This window comes from Rhinoderma darwinii, chromosome 8 (genome assembly GCF_050947455.1).
Source record: "Rhinoderma darwinii isolate aRhiDar2 chromosome 8, aRhiDar2.hap1, whole genome shotgun sequence".
Taxonomy (NCBI): domain Eukaryota; kingdom Metazoa; phylum Chordata; class Amphibia; order Anura; family Rhinodermatidae; genus Rhinoderma; species Rhinoderma darwinii.
Genome location: NC_134694.1, coordinates 75,191,561 through 75,214,378, shown reverse-complemented (window position 1 = coordinate 75,214,378; position 22,818 = coordinate 75,191,561).

Below are 22,818 nucleotides of genomic sequence, written 5' to 3'. Positions count from 1 at the left end.
GATGGCTACATCCGTACTTACCCAGATCCTTATTCTCCTGCGTCCAGCCGGGCCACTAGGGATGTTGTTTCATCCCATGTGACTGCTGCAGCCAATTACAGGCTATTGCGGTCATATGTTATGAAACATCATCCCAGGTGGCTGGGACGCAGGACATCAGAGGGACGCATCACCATGGCTATGGGTAAGTATAGATTTTTTTTTACGTGACGTTTTCCGCAGCGGACATTCTGGCAGAAAAACTGCACCACAATTTGGTGCGTTTTTTCACCTGGAATTCCTTTCTGCATCCCGAGTGGATACGCTGTGTACTTTTACGCAGCGTATCCGCCCTGTGTCAACATACCCATAAGCTTTGTTATACTAATTAATATAGTCAAACTGTGCAATACTACTACTCTTACATTATATTAAATAGATGAATAATTAACTGCCATTTTGGAAAAAATATTGCCTGCCCCTCACAAAGCTCCCTGACCTCATAGAACCTACTCTGCTATCCAAAATTATTTTATTTATCACTTATTGTCTTAGCAAGCTATCAGCGTGCAAGCCTAATTTCTTATGTTAAGATGTAGATTAAAGATGAGAAAATTTCCCAAAATTCTTTTGGATCAGATTCGGTTAAACCAGCCATCAGACTCGATTTGGTACTAATAAATTTGTTGTGAACCTAAAGTGCCCCGATCGCCCTGAAAAGTCGTATATGATACTCTAAGGTCTTCTAGGAATGTATCCAACTTATTTTAAGCTCTTTAACTCCGCGACAACATTAGTAATGTCAAAGTGAAATTAACATATACCATATGGACAATTTTATTGGGACACCTACACATTACACCTACAGGAGCTTTTAGGACATCCCATCCTAAATCCATAGGCATTAATATTGAGTTGGTTCCTCCTCGGCAGCTAAAATAGCTTCCACTCTTCTGGGAAGGCTTTCTACAAGATTTTAAAGTGTGTCTGTGAAATTTTTTGCCCATTCATCCAGAAGAGCACTTGTGAGGCCAGACACTAATGTTGGACGAGAGGGACTGGTCCTCAATCTCCATTCTAGTTCATCCCAAAGGTGTTCCATGGGGTTAAATTCAGGGCTCTGTGCAGACCAGTAAAGTTCTTCCACACCAAACCCACCCAAACTTACCTTTATGGACCTTGCTTTACGCACTGGGTCACAGTCATGCTGGAACAGAAAAGGGCGTTCCCCAAACTGGTTGGAAACATATAATTGTCCAAAATGTCTTGACATGCTGATGCATTAAGGTCTTCGTGCACTGGAACTAAGGAGCCTAGGCCAACCCCTGAAAAATAAACCCCATAGCATTATCCCTCCTCCTCCAAATTTTACAGTTGGTACAATGCAGTCAGGCAGGTAACGTTCTCCTGGTATTCATCAAACTCAATCTCGTCCATTAGACTGCCAGATAGAGAAGCATTATTTGTCACACCACAAAGTCCAGTAGTGAGGTGCTTTACACCACTTCATACGATGCTTGGCCTTGTGCTTGGTGATGCAAGGTTTACATGCAGCTGCTCGGCCATGAAAACTCATGCAATGAATCTCCTGGCGCACATTTGTTCTGTGGGCATTAGGGTATGTTCACAATAAGTTTTTTGCAGGCCGAAAAATCTGCCTCAAAATTCCTTCTGCCTGCACTATCTTTGTCGCGTTTGAGCGCCACGAGAAGAAACGACGTGAAAATATACTTTCTCTGCCTCCCATGGATTTCAATGGGAGGTCAGAGACTGAACCGCGGGAAGAAAGAACATGTCACTTTTTTTTATTGCAAGCATTTTTTTCTGCTCACTGAAAAAAAAATGCCTTTGCCTCCCATTGAAATCAATGGGAGGCGATTTTGGCCGTTTTTTTGCATGGTTTCTGACGCGGTTTCCGCGTCAAAAACAGTGCCAAAAAACTGAGTGTGAACTACCCTATAATGTTAGAGGTGGTTTGGAACTCTGCAGTTATTAAGACAGCGATGCATTGGCGACTTTTATGCGCTATGCGCCTCAGCACACAGTGACCCCGCTCTGTAACTTTACGTGGTCTGGTGCTTCGTGATTAATTTGCTGTGTTCTTAAACACTTTCACTTTGCAATAATACCACTCACAGTTGATCATGGAATATCTGGGAGGGAAGAAATTACACTAACTGACTTGTTGCCACGGTGGCATCCTATTAGAGTACCACACTCAAATTCAGTGAGTTTTTTTTTAGAACAACCCATTCTTTCACAAATGTTTGCACTGTAGTTAAAATTAAAAAAAAAGGTCCAAAAATTGTCCCTTTTTGGTGGCAGATACCTGCAGGTGTTTATAAACACATGTTGGTTTTGGAAGAAGTAATGATGTTTCAACAAACAGTCCAAAAATTATCTATTTTTGGGGGCAAATGCTTACCAGTATTTATACTTTACACATACGGTGGTATCAGAAGAATATATATGCATATATATATAAAAAAAAAGCAAAGCAAAAGCTGCACCGTTCTTCCAGTGCAGGGTGCACAAGTACCTGTTCAGACACACGACCAATGTCCCAAACGTACAGCAAAATCCAAGCTTGAGAAAGGCCCCATTGAGCAGGGCTGAAACGTTGCATGTGGTGATTAAAAAGATCCTCTTTTCACTTAACCTGGAGTGCTGACCTGTATATTGGATTTTGCTATGCATATATATATATATATATATATATATATATATATATATTATTTTCTCATCACCATAAAACACACTCACTAATCCTAATCCATTATCCGTCTGTATTCTGTGTTTTACTATTTCTCACTCTCTGTCTGAAGTCTTCTCTCTCCTTTCTGTATCCCTACAAAGCAGTAGCATTTTCTGGTTGGGCTGTTTATAGTGGCTATGACTTAAATGACTGTCATCCACTGAGTCTTCAGTGACCTATACCCCTCATGATTAGCTGTGCTAGAGGAAGTACTGCCTGCAAGGCATTATGGGAATGCCCACTGGGCCGCCGCCCGAGGTCATGTGATCTTTCATCTCTGTCTTCTTGCCTTCTTCTGATCTGTAAACTGGCAACCGCCATTTGGAGCAATTTGTGCGGGACGAATCCCAAAAGTTTTTGTAAAATCCAAAGCTTTAAGGTAATTCATAATGAATTTGATTAGTGTAAATATATATATATATATATATATATATATATATATATTATATATTATTTTCTCAATACCATAAAATACATAGATATGTGTTTTATGGTGATGAGAAAAGAATAGAGATATACATATATATATATATATATATATATATATACATATATAATATATATATATATATATATATATATATATATATATATATATATATATATATATATATATATCCATATTAATGGAAAGTTGAGAGAAAGGAAAAAGTGTGGTAGAAAAAGGTGCACAAGAAACAGGGATTACCACAGCCTTGAAAAGATTGTCAAGAAAAGGCAATTTAAGAATCTGGGGGGAATTCACAAGGAGTGGACTGCGGCGGGAGTTAGTGATTCAAGAGCCACCACACACAGACGTATCCAGGACATGAGCTACAAGTGTCGCATTCCTTGAGACGTCAGAAGCGTTCAAACTGGGCTAAGGAGAAAAAGGACTGGCCTGTTGCTCAGTGGCCTAAAGTTCTGTGTTCAGATGAAAGCAAATTTTGCATTTCATTTGAAAATCTCGGTCCCAGAGTCTGGAGAAAGAGTGGAGAGGCGTCAATCCAAGTTGCTTGCTGTCCAGTGTGAAGTTTCCACAGTCAGTGATGGTTTGGGGGCCATGTCATCTTCTGGTGTTGGTCCACTGTGTTATATCAAGTCCAGAGTCAACGCAGCCGTCTACCAGGAAATTTTAGAGCACTTCATGCTTCCCTCTGCTGACAAGCTTTATGGAGATGCTGATTTCATTTTCTAGCAGGACTTGGCACTTGCACACACTGCCAAAAGTACCAATATCTGGTTTAATAACCACAGTATCACTGTGCATGATAGGCCAGCAAACTCGCCTGACCTACACCCCATAGAGAATCTATAGGGTATTGTCAAGAGGAAGATGAGAGACACCAGACCCAACAATGCAGACGAGCTGAAGGCCGCCATCAAAGCAACCTGGGCTTCTATATCACCTCAGCAGTGCCACAGGCTGATCGCCTCCATGCCACGCCGCATTGATGCAGTAATTCATGCAAAAGGAGCCCTGACCAAGTATTGAGGGCATATACTGTATATACTTTTCAGTAGGCCTACATTTCGGTATTAAAATGTATTATTGAAGACTACATTTTGGGTTTTTATTAACTGTTAGCCATAATCATCAACATTATAAGAAAAAAATGCTGGAAAGAGATCACTCTGTGTGTAATGAATCTATATAATATGAGTTTCACTTTTTGAATTGAATTACTGAAATAAATTAACTTTTTGATGATATTCTAATTCATTGAGAAGGACTAGTCTATATACATACTGTACATACCCGCAAATACCTAATATTGCATAGTTGAAATCGATTTCATTCTAAATATTACATTTTAGAGATTTCAATCACAATAACAACTTTTTTTACTTACATCATTAAAGGAACAGTGTCACCCAAATTTTTTTTTTATATCAGTTTTATGTTAGGGTTTTATTAAAAACGTTTATATTTATTTGTGTGTTTGTGTGTTACTTTTTTCTATTTTTACACTTTTTCTTCCCTATGGGGGCTGCCATTTTTTTTTCCATTTCTGTATGTGTCGATTAACGACACATACAGACATGGAATACGGCAGCTCCAGTCCCATAGGGACTGCGAACGGGGCCCGTTCCATCCACTATGGTGTACGCCGTGTGTGTGGGAACTGCGCATGCGCCGCTCCCACACAGTCCGTTTTGAAATGCGCGCCGTCCGGCGCCATTTTCCTGTGGACCGGAAGTCGCGGCCGGGCAGTAAGATTACTACTTCCGGTCGCGGCTTCCGGACTTGTGCACATGGAGCAGCGGCAGCAGACGGAGCGGACGGACCGGAGGGAGCGGCGGCGACTGGAGCAGGTAAGTGATTTCGATGTATGTTCGTGTTTCAGTGTGTTTTACTAGTGTATGTAAACCTTCTACACTGTGTGTTAGCTCAAAAAATGGCGACACACAGTGTAGGAGGTTAGACCGTTCAAACCCCTCGTTTCTCCCGGCACTAGCCAGGATAAAGGAGGGGGGGATTCTGAGAGCTCACTAGAGCGAGGGATTTTTTCCCAATTTTGCAGCATAAAGCAATGTGTTTGCTTTACCACATGCAATGCTGCAATTTTGGGAATTGCTCCATCTAGTGACCAGTGCTGGGAAATATTATAAATTTAATCCAATTTATAATATTTCCTGACTCGTGAAAAAAATAAAAACAATTAGAACAATGTTTAATCACCCACACACTAATTGTTTAACTAAAAAAAAAAAAAAAACATGTTTTGCTGGCAACACATTCCCTTTAAAAAGCATTTTCTGACACAAAGCATAAAATAGTACCAGATATAATTAAAAGGAAAGGCAAGCAGATGTGCTTAATAGAGTGATTAAAATTCAATGGATTCTTTATTTACATGGGAAATGCTTCAGCTCTTGAAGATGGTAGTTTGTTTTGTACAACCAGGATAACATTGTGTAGAAGTGTTCAGCGTCAGCAGTATCTCAGTCTGTGTCATCTGCCTTTGCTTTGGTGAATCTCAATATTTGCACATTATGTGAAGTTTCCATTAAAGACAATGTGTCCATATTATTACCTATTACTACTTTTAGTTTAGAGGAGAATGAAAAGCCAAGAAGAGAGTCAGATCAGTTTTCCTTCAGTAGTCATAGCCGTTTGTACAGTAGAGCAGTACATTTCAAAATGGTGTTTTTGTAGGTTCTTAGACCAATGATTTTAGAATGTTCTAATGAATATATTTTCTAACTGAGGCTTATTTTCCCCAGTTATATTATATTATAATTCTCCTGAATTTCATATGTCTCTTAATAAAAATGTCTGCTCATGATTATTCATTAGGGGTTCTGCCAGTGTTTAGCCCTCTTTAATACATCATTTAAAAGCAAACTCTGCAAAAGCTGACTGGCCAGTCATGTGACCTTACATAGATTACCAGTATTTAAAGAGGCTCTGTCACCATATTATAAGTGGCCTATCTACTACATAAGGAGATTGGCGCTATAATGTAGGTGACAGCAGTGCTTTTTATTTTAAAAAATGATCTATTTTCACCACTTTATTCGCGATTTTAGATTTATGCTAATGAGTTTCTTAATGGACAACTGGGCGTGTTTTACTATTGACCAAGTGGGCGTTGTACAGAGGAGTGTATGACGCTGACCAATCAGCGTCATACACTTCTCTCCATTCATTTAGGCAGCGCCTAGGGATCCTTCTAGATCGGTATGTGCTGTCTTATACAAACACATTAACAATACTGAAGTGTTTAGACAGTGAATAGACATTCCACGGGATGTCTATTCACAATCCCTGCACTTCGTTACTGTTTCTGTGGTAGTTACAGCAGAGCAAGCGTAATCTCGCTGTAACCTCTCATTTACAGCGTAATCTCGCGGGATTACACTTGCTCTGCTGTAACTAACACAGAAACAGTAACCAAGTGCAGGGATTGTGAATAGACATCCCGTGGAATGTCTATTCACTGTCTAAACACTTCAGTATCGGTAATGTGTTAGTATAAGACAGCACATACTGATCTAAAAGGATCCCTATGTGCTGAGGAAATGAATGGAGAGAAGTGTATGACGCTGATTGGTCAGCGTCATACCTCTGTACAACGCCCACTTGGTCAATAGTAAAACACGCCCAGTTGTCCATTGAGAAACTCATTAGCATAAATCTAAAATCGCTATTAAAGTGGTGAAAATAGATTGTTTTTTTAAAATAAAAAGCCCTATTTTAGATTTATGCTAATGACTCTCTTAATGCCCAACTGGGCGTGTTTTACTTTTTGACCAAGTGGGCATTGTGGAGAGAAGTGTTTGACGCTGACCAATCAGTGACCAATCAGCATCATAAACTTCTCTCCATTCATTTACTTAGCACATAGTGATCTTGCTAGATCATGATGTGCAGTCACATACTCACACATAAACGTTACTGAAGTGTTTTGAGAGTGAATAGACATTGCTTCCAGCCAGGACGCGATGTCTATTCACAATCCCGACACTTCGGTAACGTTTGTGTGGGACTTAATGACAGCAAGTGTGATCTCGCGAGATCACGTTGTAAATGAAAAGCACTGCTGTAATCTACACTACAGCGCTAATCACATTATGTAGAAGGTAGGGCACATATAATGTGGTGACAGAGCCTCTTTAAAGTAACATGAGCAGAAAATTCTGCTTTTGCTCAGATTTAATGCGACCACCTCACCATAAAAACTTAGCTTGCCTCCTCTTTGAGCTGAATCAGAGATTTTCAATAATCTTGTTGCAGGCTGCTCCTGATAACTGGATGGCAGTTATCATGGCCCACCCAGAAACCTATATTTTTGTGCAAAGCAATGTCCTGTAGATGTTCCCAGGCCAGTGCTGATAGCTGCAGGCCTGGACCTGATCTTCGGATCACTGAGGAGGCAAGTTAAAATTTGGAGGTAAGGTAGGCATTTTAACTCTGTGCATAAGCTAGATTTTCTCTGCAGAATTTAAAATAGTAGATTCAGTGTTAAGTAACGGCCACAGTAGGAACAATAGATACCAAATGGGGCTTTTCACATGACCGATTTTTTTGACGGGCCGATAAGCCGGGCCGTCCAAAAATGGGACATGCCCTATTTTCGTCCGTTCTCCCGGCTTCCCGGCTCCCATAGAAGTCTATGGGGCCGGGTAACACATGGCAATCACTTGGATGTGTTCCAAGTGATGGCCGTGTCTTCCGCTCGCTCTCTCCGAGGATTGGTAATTCCGCTCCAGGAGAAGTCCCTGACTTCACTGTCCATATAGGTACACAGTGACATCAGGGACTTCTGAAGTGGGATCCCCGGCGCTGTGGATGGTGTTTCCGCTCCAGGAGAAGTCCCTGACTTCACTGTCCATATTTGGACTGTGAAGTCAGGGACTTCTCCTGGAACGGTGGTGCAATCTACAGAAAGGTAGGGGGGTGCCATCTATGGGGGGGTGCTATGTAAAAGGGTCCTGTGTAGAACTACCTATAGGGGGCTGTGTGGCATTACCTACAGGGGGCTGTGTGGCATTACCTATGAAGGGCTGTGTGGCATTACCTACAGGGGGGCTGTGTGGCATTACCTACAGGGGTGCTGTGTGGCATTACCTACAGGGCGCTGTGTGGCATTATCTACAGAGGGCTGTGTGGCATTACCTATGGGGGGCTGCGTGGCATTACCTACATGGGGCTATGTGGCACTACTTACAGCGTCGCTGCGAACCCGCCGCAAAAAACACAACTGCTATTTGTTGCGGAATTTACATCCCATGGAATACAATGGGGAAAACCCGCAACAAATAAGGTGCGTTTACGCATTACAATTGACATGCTGCAGAATAAAACTCTGTGCACCGCAGGTCAGTTTTTTCCGCTTAGTATTTACGCAGCATGTGGATGAGATTTGTTTTATCTCATCCACTTTGCTGCTACTGTATTTGCTGCAGATTTTCTGCAACAAATTCAGTTGCGGAAAATCCACAGTATTTACGCAACGTGTGAACTGGCCCTTACTCCATTTACTCAAAGGCTATCTTTTGTATAACAGGAAAAAATATTAAAACTGCTGTCCACGTGGGCATCGTTGGTACTTTTTATTACTTTTCATTTAACTCACTGTGAAGGCCGTAAAAAAAAAAAACGTAAATAGCCAAAATCGCTGTTTTTTGTTCACATTAGCTCTAAAAAAAATAATAAAAACTGATCAAAAAGTTGCATGTACCAAAATATTGTACCAATAAAAGCTACAGCTTGTCCCGCAAAAAATAAACCCCCACACCGCTTAAGCGAAAATATAAAAAAAGTTTTTTTAACAAATAGTTTTCTTTGTAAGAGCAGTAAAATATATTTTAAAAAAACCTATATAAATTTGGTATCACCGTAATCGCATTGAGCCGCAGAATAAAGTTGTAATTTTTACCGCACGATGAAAGCTGTAAAATCGAAACCCAAGAAACTATGGAGGAATCACAGTTTTTTTCAAACTTCAGCCCACAAAGAATTTTTTTCAGTTTCCCAGTACATTATATGGTACTTTAAATGCTACCAATAGAAACTACAACTCATGCCACAAGAAAATAACCACCATCCTATTGACGGAAAAATAAAAAAAAGTTATGGCTCTAGGAAGGCGGGTAGTGAAAAACGTAAATGAAAATGCAATAAATGTCCCAGTCCTGAAAGGGTTAAAATAAGAAAGCAGCCCATACTTACCTCTCTCTTCCCAGACGTTCCTGCGTTGGGGACTCCGGTCACCTCTGTTCTCTGTTTGTTTACAGAGCGGCTGCAGTGGTGACATTACGTCGACAGTACATCACCACTGCAGCTGCTCTGTATACAAACTGTGAACAGAGGTGACGGGAGCCCCCAGCGCAGGAATGTTTGGGAGGAGAAAGGCAAGTATAAGTTCTTTTTTATTTTAACTTCTCCTCTACTGCTTCAACAGAATATTTTTTTTAACACCTTTAATGTAATGTGTACAGGGTCTAAAAAGGCAACAAATGGCAAATGTGCACTATGGAGCAACTGAATAATGTGCCCATCTGCCATTTATTAACAGTGTCGTTCAGTGCCACCTTGGTGCCCATTTTCCACTTATTTCCCCTTTAGTGTCCTTATGTTCAGAGCCCCCTTGATGTATATTTGCCATTTACTTCCCCTTTAGTCACAGAAGAAAAATAAATGGGCAATAAATGGCAAATGGGCATCAAAGGGGTACTGAACAGGACACTAAAGGGGCAATAAGTGACAAATGGGCACCAAGGTGGCACTGAATCCTCTGCCCATTTGCCATTATTAGATCTCCATCACTGCCCCCATACAACCAAAGCCCACAGTCTGACTGACCTGCTGGGCTTCTTACAGTGCACTGTGTCCGCTGCTGATGCTGCTGGAGCGGAGCCCTGGGGAAATAGCCAGAGCAGGATCGCATGGTGGGATAGTCTCCTCCCTGTCTTGCGTACTCAGTGATGTCATCACGCCTGATCATCACTCAGGACATAAGATGAGGAGGGGGTGCTGAAGCCAGAAGTGAGGTCAGTGTGTGACACCTGACCTGCTGGCGCCCCGAGCAGTAGCTGCAGAGCGGGAGAAATCACCCACTGGTGTCGCCCTTACAGCATGTAGCTAAGGCCGGCCATGAATGTCACCATATACTATGTGAAGGTATCATTCTTCTTTGCTGCTTAGTCTTGATAGGTATTCATAAACTATGTAGTTAAATTCTATTTTAGGGCTGCACTGTCACTTTAAATATCATAATAAATTATTCAAATAAAATGGTACAAATATGCTTTTAATGTCTGTTTTAATTGACCCAATTAATTTTGTTAATATAATATGTGTGATTATTAGCATTCATTTTACCTGATTGTCTTCCCAAGTCTACAACATTGTGTAACATTTAATTGCTATAATCCTTGAATAGAATAAAATATTTGTATGAATATTTAAACAATGAATTGCTATAAATCTTAGCTAAAAGCTGCATCACTGAAAAGGTAGAATCCGTTTTTTCATATGAAAGATACTCAAATCCTTCAGGAGTTTGGTAATATTTAAAAATCTAAAATAATCCTTAAATTGAGCTCACTAAAGGTAATGCTAAATTACAGAATGTGTGTGGCCATGAATAATGGGAAATTAATCACACTTGAAGGTCATCTATCAAGGGGATATGAAGATCATATTTAATAATCATTCACATTGCATCCACATTTATAGTTAGAGCGAAGCAAATTATGGATATCAGGAATTGAAAATGTAAAGATATTTCCTTGCCGGTCGTAAATATTTTAATTAAACCAAAATTAAATACTTAACACACTGAAGAAAAAGGATCTACTTGACCCGTTGTCCTCAGAGCAGAGATATGCATGAATGAGTTTCCTAGATGGGGGACATGATGCCCAAAGTAAACTAGTTTATTTAGTCTTGTGTACTTTTGGGAATGTAAGATTAAATGTCATTGCATAAAACAGTTGTGTTTAGATAAACAGTGGTTCGGAGGCAAATCTAAACTGTAATTAATCTGAAGGAGAAATAGAACCATATCAAGAAATTGAACCAGTCATGCTGCAAATTGAAAATCTTCAATGTGAATCCTTATAAATAATGCATATTAGCATAATTTTGAACTATACACAAAAATTAAGGTTGCTAAAAAAAATCCGTATGGACACAAAAAGGCTTCCAAGCATACACTGCAAGCTGTGTTGGATTAGATATTGGGTTTATGTTTGTATGAAAGAGAAACATGTTCAGGTATGATTGCTACTGGCCCAGTCCAGTAAAGGTACACACATCTCAACAGCTCCTAATTAATTAAATCTATGAGGACAGATTAAAGAAAAAGTACAATAAAATGTAATTCTTTATAGTAGCAAAGAAGATTCCCTGCAGCAATACTCCATCGAACCCAAAAGGACTCAGCAACACAGTAGAGTTTTCTTTTAAAGACAGTAGTCCAACAATTTGAAAGAAGTTGCGTCACTCACAAGGAATTTCCTTAAAAGCACCTCACTGTACTTGTATCAATTTAAAAGATGCAGCGTGGTGGATACAATCACAGAAAATGCAACAGCCGTTTCACACTCTCCGCGCTTCATTTGGCCCTTGTGTACCACCCCCAACACATGATAGAAATATATATATATATATATATACACCAGTAGAAAAACGGCAGCACTCTGTTTCCAAATACGAAATCAAGTAATGAAGGGTGCCAGCTGATAGTCCCGATCCAAAGACCTTACGCATATCCAAGAAGAAAATTCAGCAGCACTCCGATAATCAAGATGAAAAAAGTGAAGTTTATTGTGCCAACATGGCAAATGCAACGTTTCCGTCCCACCTTGGTCCCAAGGTGGGACGGAAATGTTGCATTTGCCATGTTGGCACAATAAACTTCACTTTTTTCATCTTGATTATCGGAGTGCTGCTGAATTTTCTTCTTGTATATATATATATATATATATATATATATATATATATATATATATATATAAATAAATAAAATAGAGGAAAGTAATACCGGTAATTAACAATTAAAAACATGGCACAGTACCCGTTTTGGGTTTTGTGTTGTAGTTTGTTAATTTTTGCATTAAGTTACACACTGGATTGTATCCCCCTTGATTGAATGGGTCGTCACCTATCTCTCCTGTAGACATCCCACATTTTGAAGGGTACCCAATGTTGTAAACACAGTCATTCATCTTGGTCAGTTGAGCCTTATGTTATGCCCTGCCTATTAACCTCAATTTAATGCACTAAAATATTAAGGGTTTTAACTTCCCATCTAAAAGGAGCCAGATCTTCTCATGGCAAAATGTGACATTATCCTTCTACAGGAAACGCATTTTAACATCAATCACATCTCAAGTTTGTCACACTCTAACTTTCTGTGCTGGTATCACTGTGGTTCCAATAGCTCAGCGTCTAGAGGCGCTAGCATTTGTTTTCAGAAAAATGTCCCTTTTACTTACCCCTCTCATATACAAGACCCAGAGGAATGGCTCCTTCTTTTAAAGGGAAAGATAGGCTCACAGACCGTCACTATAGCCGATTTATATGTCCCAAAAATGGGACAAATTGTATGGGTCTTAAAGGTAATTTTAACCCTAGACTCCTTTACGGAGGTTTTCACTATCCTGGGAGGGGACTTAAATCTTGCATTGGAACTTTTGGTAGATTTTTCTTCCAAATAATCAGGGCTTTCTTACAAGGTGCGTAAGAGTTTAAAGAATACATTTTAATTTTCTTGACTAGCAGATACTTGGAGGTGTCCTAACCCTGGTGTGGTTGATTATACTTTTCACTCCTCTACTCTTGTTTCATACCAGAGATTAGAATATTTCTTTGTTTCCAAAACTCAGCTACATGGCACAAATGTTTACAAGTACAGTGTTTTTGGGACGCCTCCTGCGGCATGCAATTGTATTCAGACCATACTCCGATTTTTCTTAGCCTCTCTATACCGAGTTTGATTAATAGATCTCCTTGTTGGAGATTAGTAGAATCGATCCGGGGTTAAAAGGACAATAGATGGGTCATCAACAATAAACTTACTGAATTTTTTGCCATAAATTATGTACATGAGAATTATCCACACACTTTATAGGATGCCCATAAGTCATTAATTCACGGACATCATATTTGCCTCAGCTTTCACCTGAAAAAAGCGAGAGAGAAACAAATTTCCTCCATATTTACCCAAATTTTAAAAAATAGAAGCTTTCTGGCAGGATTATTTACACTATTCAGTTCTATTGTAAAGAGGTCACGACAAAATATATCGTAACTTTTTAGAACTGAGTCTCTTAAGGTCATAAGAAAATCTCAAATTTCTGCAACATGATTGATAAAGGTTGTTTGTCTAGCACCTTTTGATTGTCCAAATTTCAGCCATTAGCTCCATCCGTGATGTAAGACTTTTCTTTAGTTAAAAAGTTTATGAAAGCTTCTCAAAGACTGAGGACTTCCTTAAAGAACACGGTTCCTCATTTGGACCTTAATTTGGTTCACTCATCACTTCCACAAGAGCCTTTTGAGCCCTTAAAACTATTCCTGTTAGGCTTTCCTGGAAATCAACATACCTAGTGTAAATCTGGACTGCTAGAAGAGTCAGAGAGATTTAGGCTCTTTCTGTTAATAAATCTTATCTAAATAATTTTCAGACATTTTTACCAAAATTGGTAGTTTCACATAGAATCTATGGCATCCAAAAATTTGGAATCATTAACAGACCTTAGGCCTCAACTAAAGACTATGCCTCTACTAACTACTAAATGCACTCCCAATAAAAATATTATGCCTGTGGCAACAAAGCGTACATATTTATGATGCAAAAAATTGAACAGTGCAGATCAAGTAACTCTGTCCATATGCTAAAGTTGCCTGGGGCCAACTCAACTATTCCTCTCGGTATATTGCCAGTCAAATTAAGTGCGTTCAATGGGCCCCTGCCATATATAATCTGAAAAGATAATTTAGTAGACCAAGTGAGACTGATCGGGCTAAGCTAATGTCCTCATTTTTAAACACTGTTATTCTTTCTACCCTCTCAAACCAAAAGAGGGAGGATGTCTCTAAGCCTTTCACCAAGCTTGAATTAGAAAAGACATTGCAGGGCTCTCCTAATAGGGAATGACTTATCTGTTCTTTATTACTCCACTTTTAAGGATTTTCCATTACCACGTCTTCTGCCTTCTGTAATTTGGCTTTACAGGGCTTATCCCTTACTGACAGTATGTCTCATGTGCATACCGTATCTCACTAATTAATAAAAAGGCAATAGATCAATCATCCTGTTTTAGCTACAGGCTTATATCCTTATTAAACATAGACCGGAAACTAATAGCAAAAAGGTTGCCACGTTTCTCCGGTACTGCTTCTTATAGTTATGGAAACCTTGATGCAAACACTCAGGCAAGACTCTCAGTTTGAGGGTTTTTCGGTAGGGAGCAGGGAACACAAACTTTCAGAATATATGGATGACTTTTGGTGCTGATCTCTAACCCTGAGATGGCCCTTCCTCACGTTCAAGAGACTTTAGATTCTTTCTGGTCTCTATCAAATTTTAAGATTAATACTAACAAGTGACATGCATTAGACATTAGCCTTTGTTCTACCCGTAGATACCTCCTTGAACATGGCTCTCGTAACACATAAATTACTTAGGGATTAAAATAAAGAATAATCTTAGGGACCTGTTCTCTTTAAATTTCCCCTGATTCTCTCTTCCCCATTCCTCTCCCCAAAACTATCTTTACTTCCATCCGCAGGCTATTCTCTAAATTTATTTGGCAAAATGAAAAAAAAAACACATTTTTAATAAAATGTAATTAAGACAAAACAAAACATGGTAACAAAATGGCTCACTTTTACTAATGCTGTCTAATAGTTAGAGAGCATAAACTTAGAACAAACAGGCACAACATTCGCCAGATTTATTATTAATGTATAATTAATAATATTGTATTATGCAATACATGGTCGACAGTGTAATCAGGCACGTAATCCCCATTTTCAGTGACCACATCCTACTATATTTTCCAAAAACATATGTTCCCATCTAAAGGGGTTATATAGTTTTTATACCCAGGTCTGATAATACAATTCAACAACAAATTTGATCTTAGGTTGGTTTCACATCAGCGTCGTTCTTACGTTCATCGGTTCCATTCAGCCTTTCCGTCGGAGGAACCGATGAATGGAAAACCAAACGCAAACCATAGCTTCCGTTTACATTACCATTAATTTCAATGGTAATGCTTCCGTTGCAGATGGTTTCCATTTGTTTCCGTTCTGTAAGGTTTCAGTTTTTTTTGTGGAAACAACAGCGTTGTTAACTATTAAATTAACACAAAACAAACTTAACATGTATAAAATACTATATGACACAAAAATGTAGTAAACAGGTCAGAAAATATGGTGGGCAGTTCTTACAAAATATTTACTAACATAATACTCCACTTCAGATATCGAGATAGTTTTGACACACAGACTGTATTTAAGCAGTTTGTAACAATGTACTGTATATATGAGAGGTTTCTTGACAGGTTAGTCAGGGCAGGATAATGGTCTGTAGATGCTTCAGGGCAAAACATTATGGGGGTGCCTCTTTCAGTTAGTTAGTTAGTTAGACAGCGATGTCTGTATTTACACTCAAACAGGGAAGTCTGTCAATTAATAATTAAGAGGGCCCCTGGACTCTTAAGCCTAGAAAGGGCAGAAGTTTAAACTAGACACTTACAAACTATACTAAACCTCTTGATACAAAAATATATATCAATCTACTCAGCTCCTCCTGCTTTATAACATGCTGCTCGCAGATTGGACTGCATTTTCAGCCCAACGGATTCCCTTTAAATAACAGTAAGGAGAGTGTAAGCATCTAAACTTACTGGTACTTGGTGCAATGTGAGTGTTGTATCTGCAGAACACAGACATTTTACACCATAAGGCACAGCGGCAAATCACAAGCTATCGAGTAAAGGCCCTGATATAGTAAATGCCCCTAGTGGGTCAATTTTAACAAATATAATTTTTTTTCTAGAGTGTCACTTTATGGGGTAAAGCACATGGCAGTATTACGGCTCTGTACAACATCCATGGTGTATTGAGCTGTAATATGGTGCCCAAACAAGGATACGGCCTCTTACTGTTTCTCTGTATTCCTCTGATTTTATACAGAGGCACATGGAGGTTTTATTTTCTGTCACATTACATACATTTTCCTACAGAAAAAAATCTGAGGCCATCTGTACAGTGGTGTTCTTCTCTAGAAGCATTGGTTTGAGGGCAGAGTATCTCCATACGTATGGCAACCAACAGAGCCAACGGAGGCCGCCCTGCTCTATGCCAGGAAGCCAAATGGACTACCATGCACTGCTGTACAGGCTTCATGTACTCTGCTGTGTCTATAAGCCCTAAGACTTAAAGGAACAGTGTCACCAAAAAAATTTTTTTTATATCAGTTTGATGTTAGTGTTTTATTAAAAACTTTTATATTTATTTGTGTGTTTGTGTGTTACTTTTTTTATTTTTTTACTTTTTCTTCCCTATGGGGGCTGCCATTTTTTTTCCATTTCTGTATGTGTCGATTAACGACACCTACAGACATGGAATACGGCAGCTACAGTCCCATAGTGAATGCGAACGGGGCCCGTTCCTTCCACTATGGTGTACGCCGTCTGTGTGGGAACAGTCCAAGTTGAACTGAGCGCCGTCCGGCGCCATTTTCCTGTAGACCGGAAGTCGCGGCCGGACAGTAAGATTACTACTTCCAGTCGCGGCTTCCGGACTTGTGCACTTGGAGCAGCGGCAGCAGACGAAGCGGACGGACCGGAGGGCGCGGCGGTGGCAGGAGCAGGTAAGTTATTTCTATGTATGTTCGTGTTTCAGTGTGTGTTTACTACTGTATGTAAACCTACTACACTGTGTGTTAGCTCAAAAAATGGCGACACACAGTGTAGGAGGTTTGACCGTTCAACCCCCTTGTTTCTCCCGGCACTAGCCAGGATAAAGGAGGGGGGGATTCTGAGAGCTCACTAGAGCGAGGGATTTTTTTCCAATTTTGCAGCATAAAGCAATGTGGTTGCTTTACCACATGCAATGCTGCAATTTCGGGAATTGCCCCATCTAGTGACCAGTGCTGGGAAAAATTATAAATTAGAATCTAATTTATAATATTTCCTGACTCGTGAAAAAAATAAAAAAAATTAGAACAATGTGTAATCACCTACACACTAATTGTTTAACTAAAAAAAAAAATACATTTTTTGCTAGCAACACATTCCCTTTAATACAGTTTTTTAAAGTAAATTATGAGGCTGTTAATGTGAAATTAGCGGTGGTAGAGGGCTGAATTTAACTCCAATAGTGAACATACAAAAACATGAATATATAGCAATTAAAATCATGGAAACCCCTGTGAATTCTGTGACTGGTGGAATAAATTACAGTATGTTGTATTCTTAGAAATCAAAAGCTTTGTTTCTTGATGTAATCTAGTTATTTACTTACACTCAACTTCCTAAGGGTATGTTTCCTCTTTGTCTCTGCCTGTTTGTCTGATTTTTGTTTTATTACAAGTTTGCTGCAGGATTAACAGGTTTTCCCCAACATTTAATAAGCATCAATTAATGCTAAACAGGGATTGCTCCCGGCCTCAGAAAATCTTAATTCACTGTATATAAAACAGTCTGGAAGTTTACCAAATGCACACAAATTATTGAGTTGCCATTTACTCGTCCTAGTTTATAACATGAAGACATTTAGCTGACAGTCGCATAATAAAATTGATCTCCTTATTAAAATAAAATGTTTCAGTATATGCATTAGTTACATAGTTACATTATTTTATGCGGCCATTTATATTCTAAGGCTGGGTTCACACGACCTATTTTCAGACGTAAACGAGGCGTATTATGCCTCTTTTTACGACTGAAAATAGGGCTACAATACGTCGGCAAACATCTGCCCATTCATTTGAATGGGTTTGCCGACGTACTGTGCAGACGACCTGTTATTTACGCGTCGTCGTTTGACAGCTGTCAAACGACGACGCGTAAAAATACAGCCTCGTCAAAAGAAGTGCAGGACACTTCTTTGGACGTTTTTGGAGCTGTTTTCTCATAGACTCCAATGAAAACAGCTCCAAAAACGGACGTAAAAAACGCCGCGAAAACGGCGCGAAAAACGCCGCGAAAAATGCGAGTTGGTCAAAAAACGTCTGAAAAGCAGGGTCTGTTTTCCCTTGAAAACAGCTCTGGATTTTCAGACGTTTTTGGTCACTACGTGTGCACATACCCTTAGGGTATGTTCACACGGCCAAATTTCAGACGTATACGAGGCGTATTATGCCTCGTTTTACGTCTGAAAATATGGCTACAATACGTCGGCAAACATCTGCCCATTCATTTGAATGGGTTTGCCGACGTACTGTGCAGACGACCTGTTATTTACGCGTCGTCGTTTGACAGCTGTCAAACGACGACTCGTAAAAATACAGCCTCGTCAAAAGAAGTGCAGGACACTTCTTTCAGACGTTTTTGGAGCTGTTTTCTCATAGACTCCAATGAAAACAGCTCCAAAAACGAGTTGGTAAAAAAATGAGTTGGTAAAAATGCGAGTTGGTAAAAAACGTCTGAAAAGCAGGGTCTGTTTTCCCTTGAAAACAGCTCTGGATTTTCAGACGTTTTGGTTGACTACGTGTGAACATACCCTTAGGTCACACACGGTAGTATTTTGGTCAGTATTTTGTATCAGTATTTGTAAGCCAAAACCAGGACTGGAACCTATACAGAAAAAAACGTATAATGGAAAGATTTGTACTTCTTCCGTGTTTTGCATTCACTCCAGAGTTCACAGCAGCACAGAGTATTTCAGGAGAGGAGCGTGCAGATTCTGTGCTGCTGTGAACTCTGCTCTTACCATTACGTAGCTCAGTCTGTTACCTCTTCTCCACTCCTGTCCTCAATAACACCTTCACATGACTGGCAAGTCACCACCCCGAACAAGATCCGCACGCTCATCTCCTGAAATACTCTGTGCTGCTGTGAACTCTGCTCTTACCATTACGTGGTGACTTGCCAATCATGTGAAGGTGTTATTGAGGACAGGAGTGGAGGAGAGGTAACAGACTGAGAGCTACGTAATGGTAAGAGCAGAGTTCACAGCAGCACAGAATCTGCACGCTCATGTCCTGAAATACTCTGTGCTGCCTTAAACTCTGTGGACAGGTCAGGATCCTGTTTCTTTTAAATGCTGCACTGTAGCGCAGCCTTATATAGTGGATCGAGCGGGTTCACCAGCAGCATTTAAAAGAAACAGGATCCTGACCTGTCCACAGAGTTTAAGGCAGCACAGAGTATTTCAGGAGATGAGCACGGCCGGCCACGGGCAGCCGGTCGTTTTTCCGAGCCGTGCTCCCATTATAAAGTATAGGAGCACGGCCCGTAAAATAAAATAATAGAACATGTTCTATCTTTTTAACGGCACGGGCACCTTCCCGTGAGAAAACGGGAAGGTACCCGTGGCTAACATAAGTATATGGGCCCGCTATTTCGTGTCGTAATTACGACCCGTAATAACGGGTGTTTTTACGGTCGTGTGCATGAGGCCCCGTAATGACGGGTGACTACATGTGTGCACCCATCATTATGGCAGTGTTACTAGGCGACATCAGTAAATAGTCACTGTCCAGGGTGCTGAAAGAGTTAACTGATCGGCAGTAACTGTTTCAGCACCCTGGACAGTGACTACCGATCACAATATACATCAACCTGTAAAAAAAAAAGACGTTCATACTTACCGAGAACTTTCTGCTTCCTCCAGTCCAGTCTCCTGCCGTTGCCTTGGTGACGCGTCCCTCTCGACATCCCTGGGTGACGTTACAGCCCATGTGACCGCTGCAGCCAATCACAGGCTGCAGAGGCCTCTGCAGCCAACCACAGGCTGCAGAGAAATCTGCAGCCAATCACAGGCTGCCGCGTCAGAAAGGAAGGTCGGACTGGAGGAAGAAGAGGGACTCATCACCAAGACAACGACCGGGTACGTATGAAATGCTTTTTATTTTATTTTTAACCGGTTAAGGACCAGGCTGTTTTACAGCTAAATGACCAGAGCAAATTTCACAATTTTGCTATGCGCTTCTTTAGATGACTATAACTCAGCAGGTGAATAAAGTTCATCTTTGAATTTTACACTCTTTTTAAAGGACAGATAGGGCTTTGTTTTAGTGGCATTTGTCAGTATATATCATTTTATTTTTTTTCTCTAAAGTGGGCAAAATTGGAAAAAAATGCAAGAATTTAACAATTGCGTCGGTTTATGCTAGCATTTTTCACACACGGTATGAACCACGGCCAAAATTAATCTCCTTTCACATTCTTCCACTTCTCCCGTGCATGGGGATACCAAATATGTGAGCCTTATTCACTGTGCGGGCATGTGCCAGGGCTTGGCATAAAAGGAGGCTTTTTGGCCTTTTCGGTCCAGGAATTTTGCATTTGATTTTCTAGCCGTATACTGTTTTCTGGGGGGCCTAATGCTGCTGAAACATTAGAAACACCCCATAAATGACTTCATTCACACAAGTAGACCCCACAAGGTTTCCTTCAAGGGGTTTATCATATTTTTAGCAAGTCCAGTTTTCTTCTGAAAGTTTCTTGAATAAGATGGAACAAAATAAAATCAGCACTTTTTTAGCAAATGCGTCAGTTTAGGCTAGTATTTTTCACATACGGTATAGACCACGGCCAAAATTCATCTCCTTTCACGTTCTTCCACTTCTCCCGTGCATGGGGATACCAAATATGTGTGCCTTATTCACTGTGCGGGCATGTGCCAGGGCTTGGCATAAAAGGAGGCTTTTTGGCCTTTTCGGTCCAGGAATTTTGCATTTGATTTTAGAGCCGCATACTGTTTTCTGGGGGGCCTAATGCTGCTGAAACATTAGAAACACCCCATAAATGACTTCATTCACACAAGTAGACCCCACAAGGTTTCCTTCAAGGGGTTTATCATATTTTTAGCAAGTCCAGTTTTCTTCTGAAAGTTTCTTGAATAAGATGGAACAAAATAAAATCAGCACTTTTTTAGCAAATGCGTCAGTTTAGGCTAGTATTTTTCACACACGGTATAGACCACGGCCAAAATTCATCTCCTTTCACGTTCTTCCACTTCTCCCGTGCATGGGGATACCAAATATGTGTGCCTTATTCGCTGTGCGGGCATGTGCCAGGGCTTGGCATAAAAGGAGGCTTTTTGGCCTTTTCGGTCCAGGAATTTTGCATTTGATTTTAGAGCCGCATACTGTTTTCTGGGGGGCCTAATGCTGCTGAAACATTAGAAACAACCCATAAATGACTTCATTCACACAAGTAGACCCCACAAGGTTTCCTTCAAGGGGTTTATCATATTTTTAGCAAGTCCAGTTTTCTTCTGAAAGTTTCTTGAATAAGATGGAACAAAATAAAATCAGCACTTTTTTAGCAAATGCGTCAGTTTAGGCTAGTATTTTTCACACACGGTATAGACCACGGCCAAAATTCATCTCCTTTCACGTTCTTCCACTTCTCCCGTGCATGGGGATACCAAATATGTGTGCCTTATTCACTGTGCGGGCATGTGCCAGGGCTTGGCATAAAAGGAGTCTTTTTGGTCCAGGAATTTTGCATTTGATTTTATAGCAGCATACTGTTTTCTGGGGGGTGTAATGCTGCTGAAACATTAGAAACACCCCATAAATGACTTCATTCACACAAGTAGACCCCACAAGGTTTCCTTCAAGGGGTTTATCATATTTTTAGACAGTCCAGTTTTCTTCTGAAAGTTTCTTGAATAAGATGGATCAAAATAAAATTAGCAATTTTTTAGCAAATGCGTCAGTTTATACCAGCATTTTTCACACACGGTATAGACCACGGACAAAATTAATCTCCGTTCACATTCTGCCACTTCTCCCGTGCACGGGGATACCAAATATGTGGCCTTATTTATCACATAGAGATGTAGGAGGGCGGACGATAGAAGAAGATTATTTCACAAATCGCTTTTTTTCAAAGCTGGTTTTACAAAACTCAACAGAGTTTCTATAACACTTCCAAAATATCTGCTCTTGAAGCAGAAATCCCAAAATATTCATCTAGGGGTATAATGGGAATTTATTTTTTGGGGTTTTCTAAAATAAGAAATTGCAGGTTAATGCAAATGGAGCTCTCCAGCAGATGAACTTTAGAAAACATCAAACATGACATCCACCCCCCACCCATTCCCTCCCTCACCCTTGGAGTAAAATCAGGGGAAAAATAAAAACGTTATGTAGGGCAAATATATTTTCAACAAATTAACTAAAATCTAATAATTCAGAACAGTCTGGTATTTTTTAAAACATGGCTCAATGCACAGGCCTGGTTGCGAGGGACATGAGGGACAGAAATATCGGGAATCTTTGCGGTGCCCGTCTTTTCTGCAGACGCGGCACTTTTTCTGAGGGTTGCTTCTGGTTGCTGTTGGGGGAATCCGACTGATGAAGTGTCTTTCAGTCAGTCGCGTGACATCCTCAGACTGGGGGCATTCTCGGGTGTCCTGAACATCAAAAATGAGGCCTTCAATAATTTTTTCCTGGAAATCC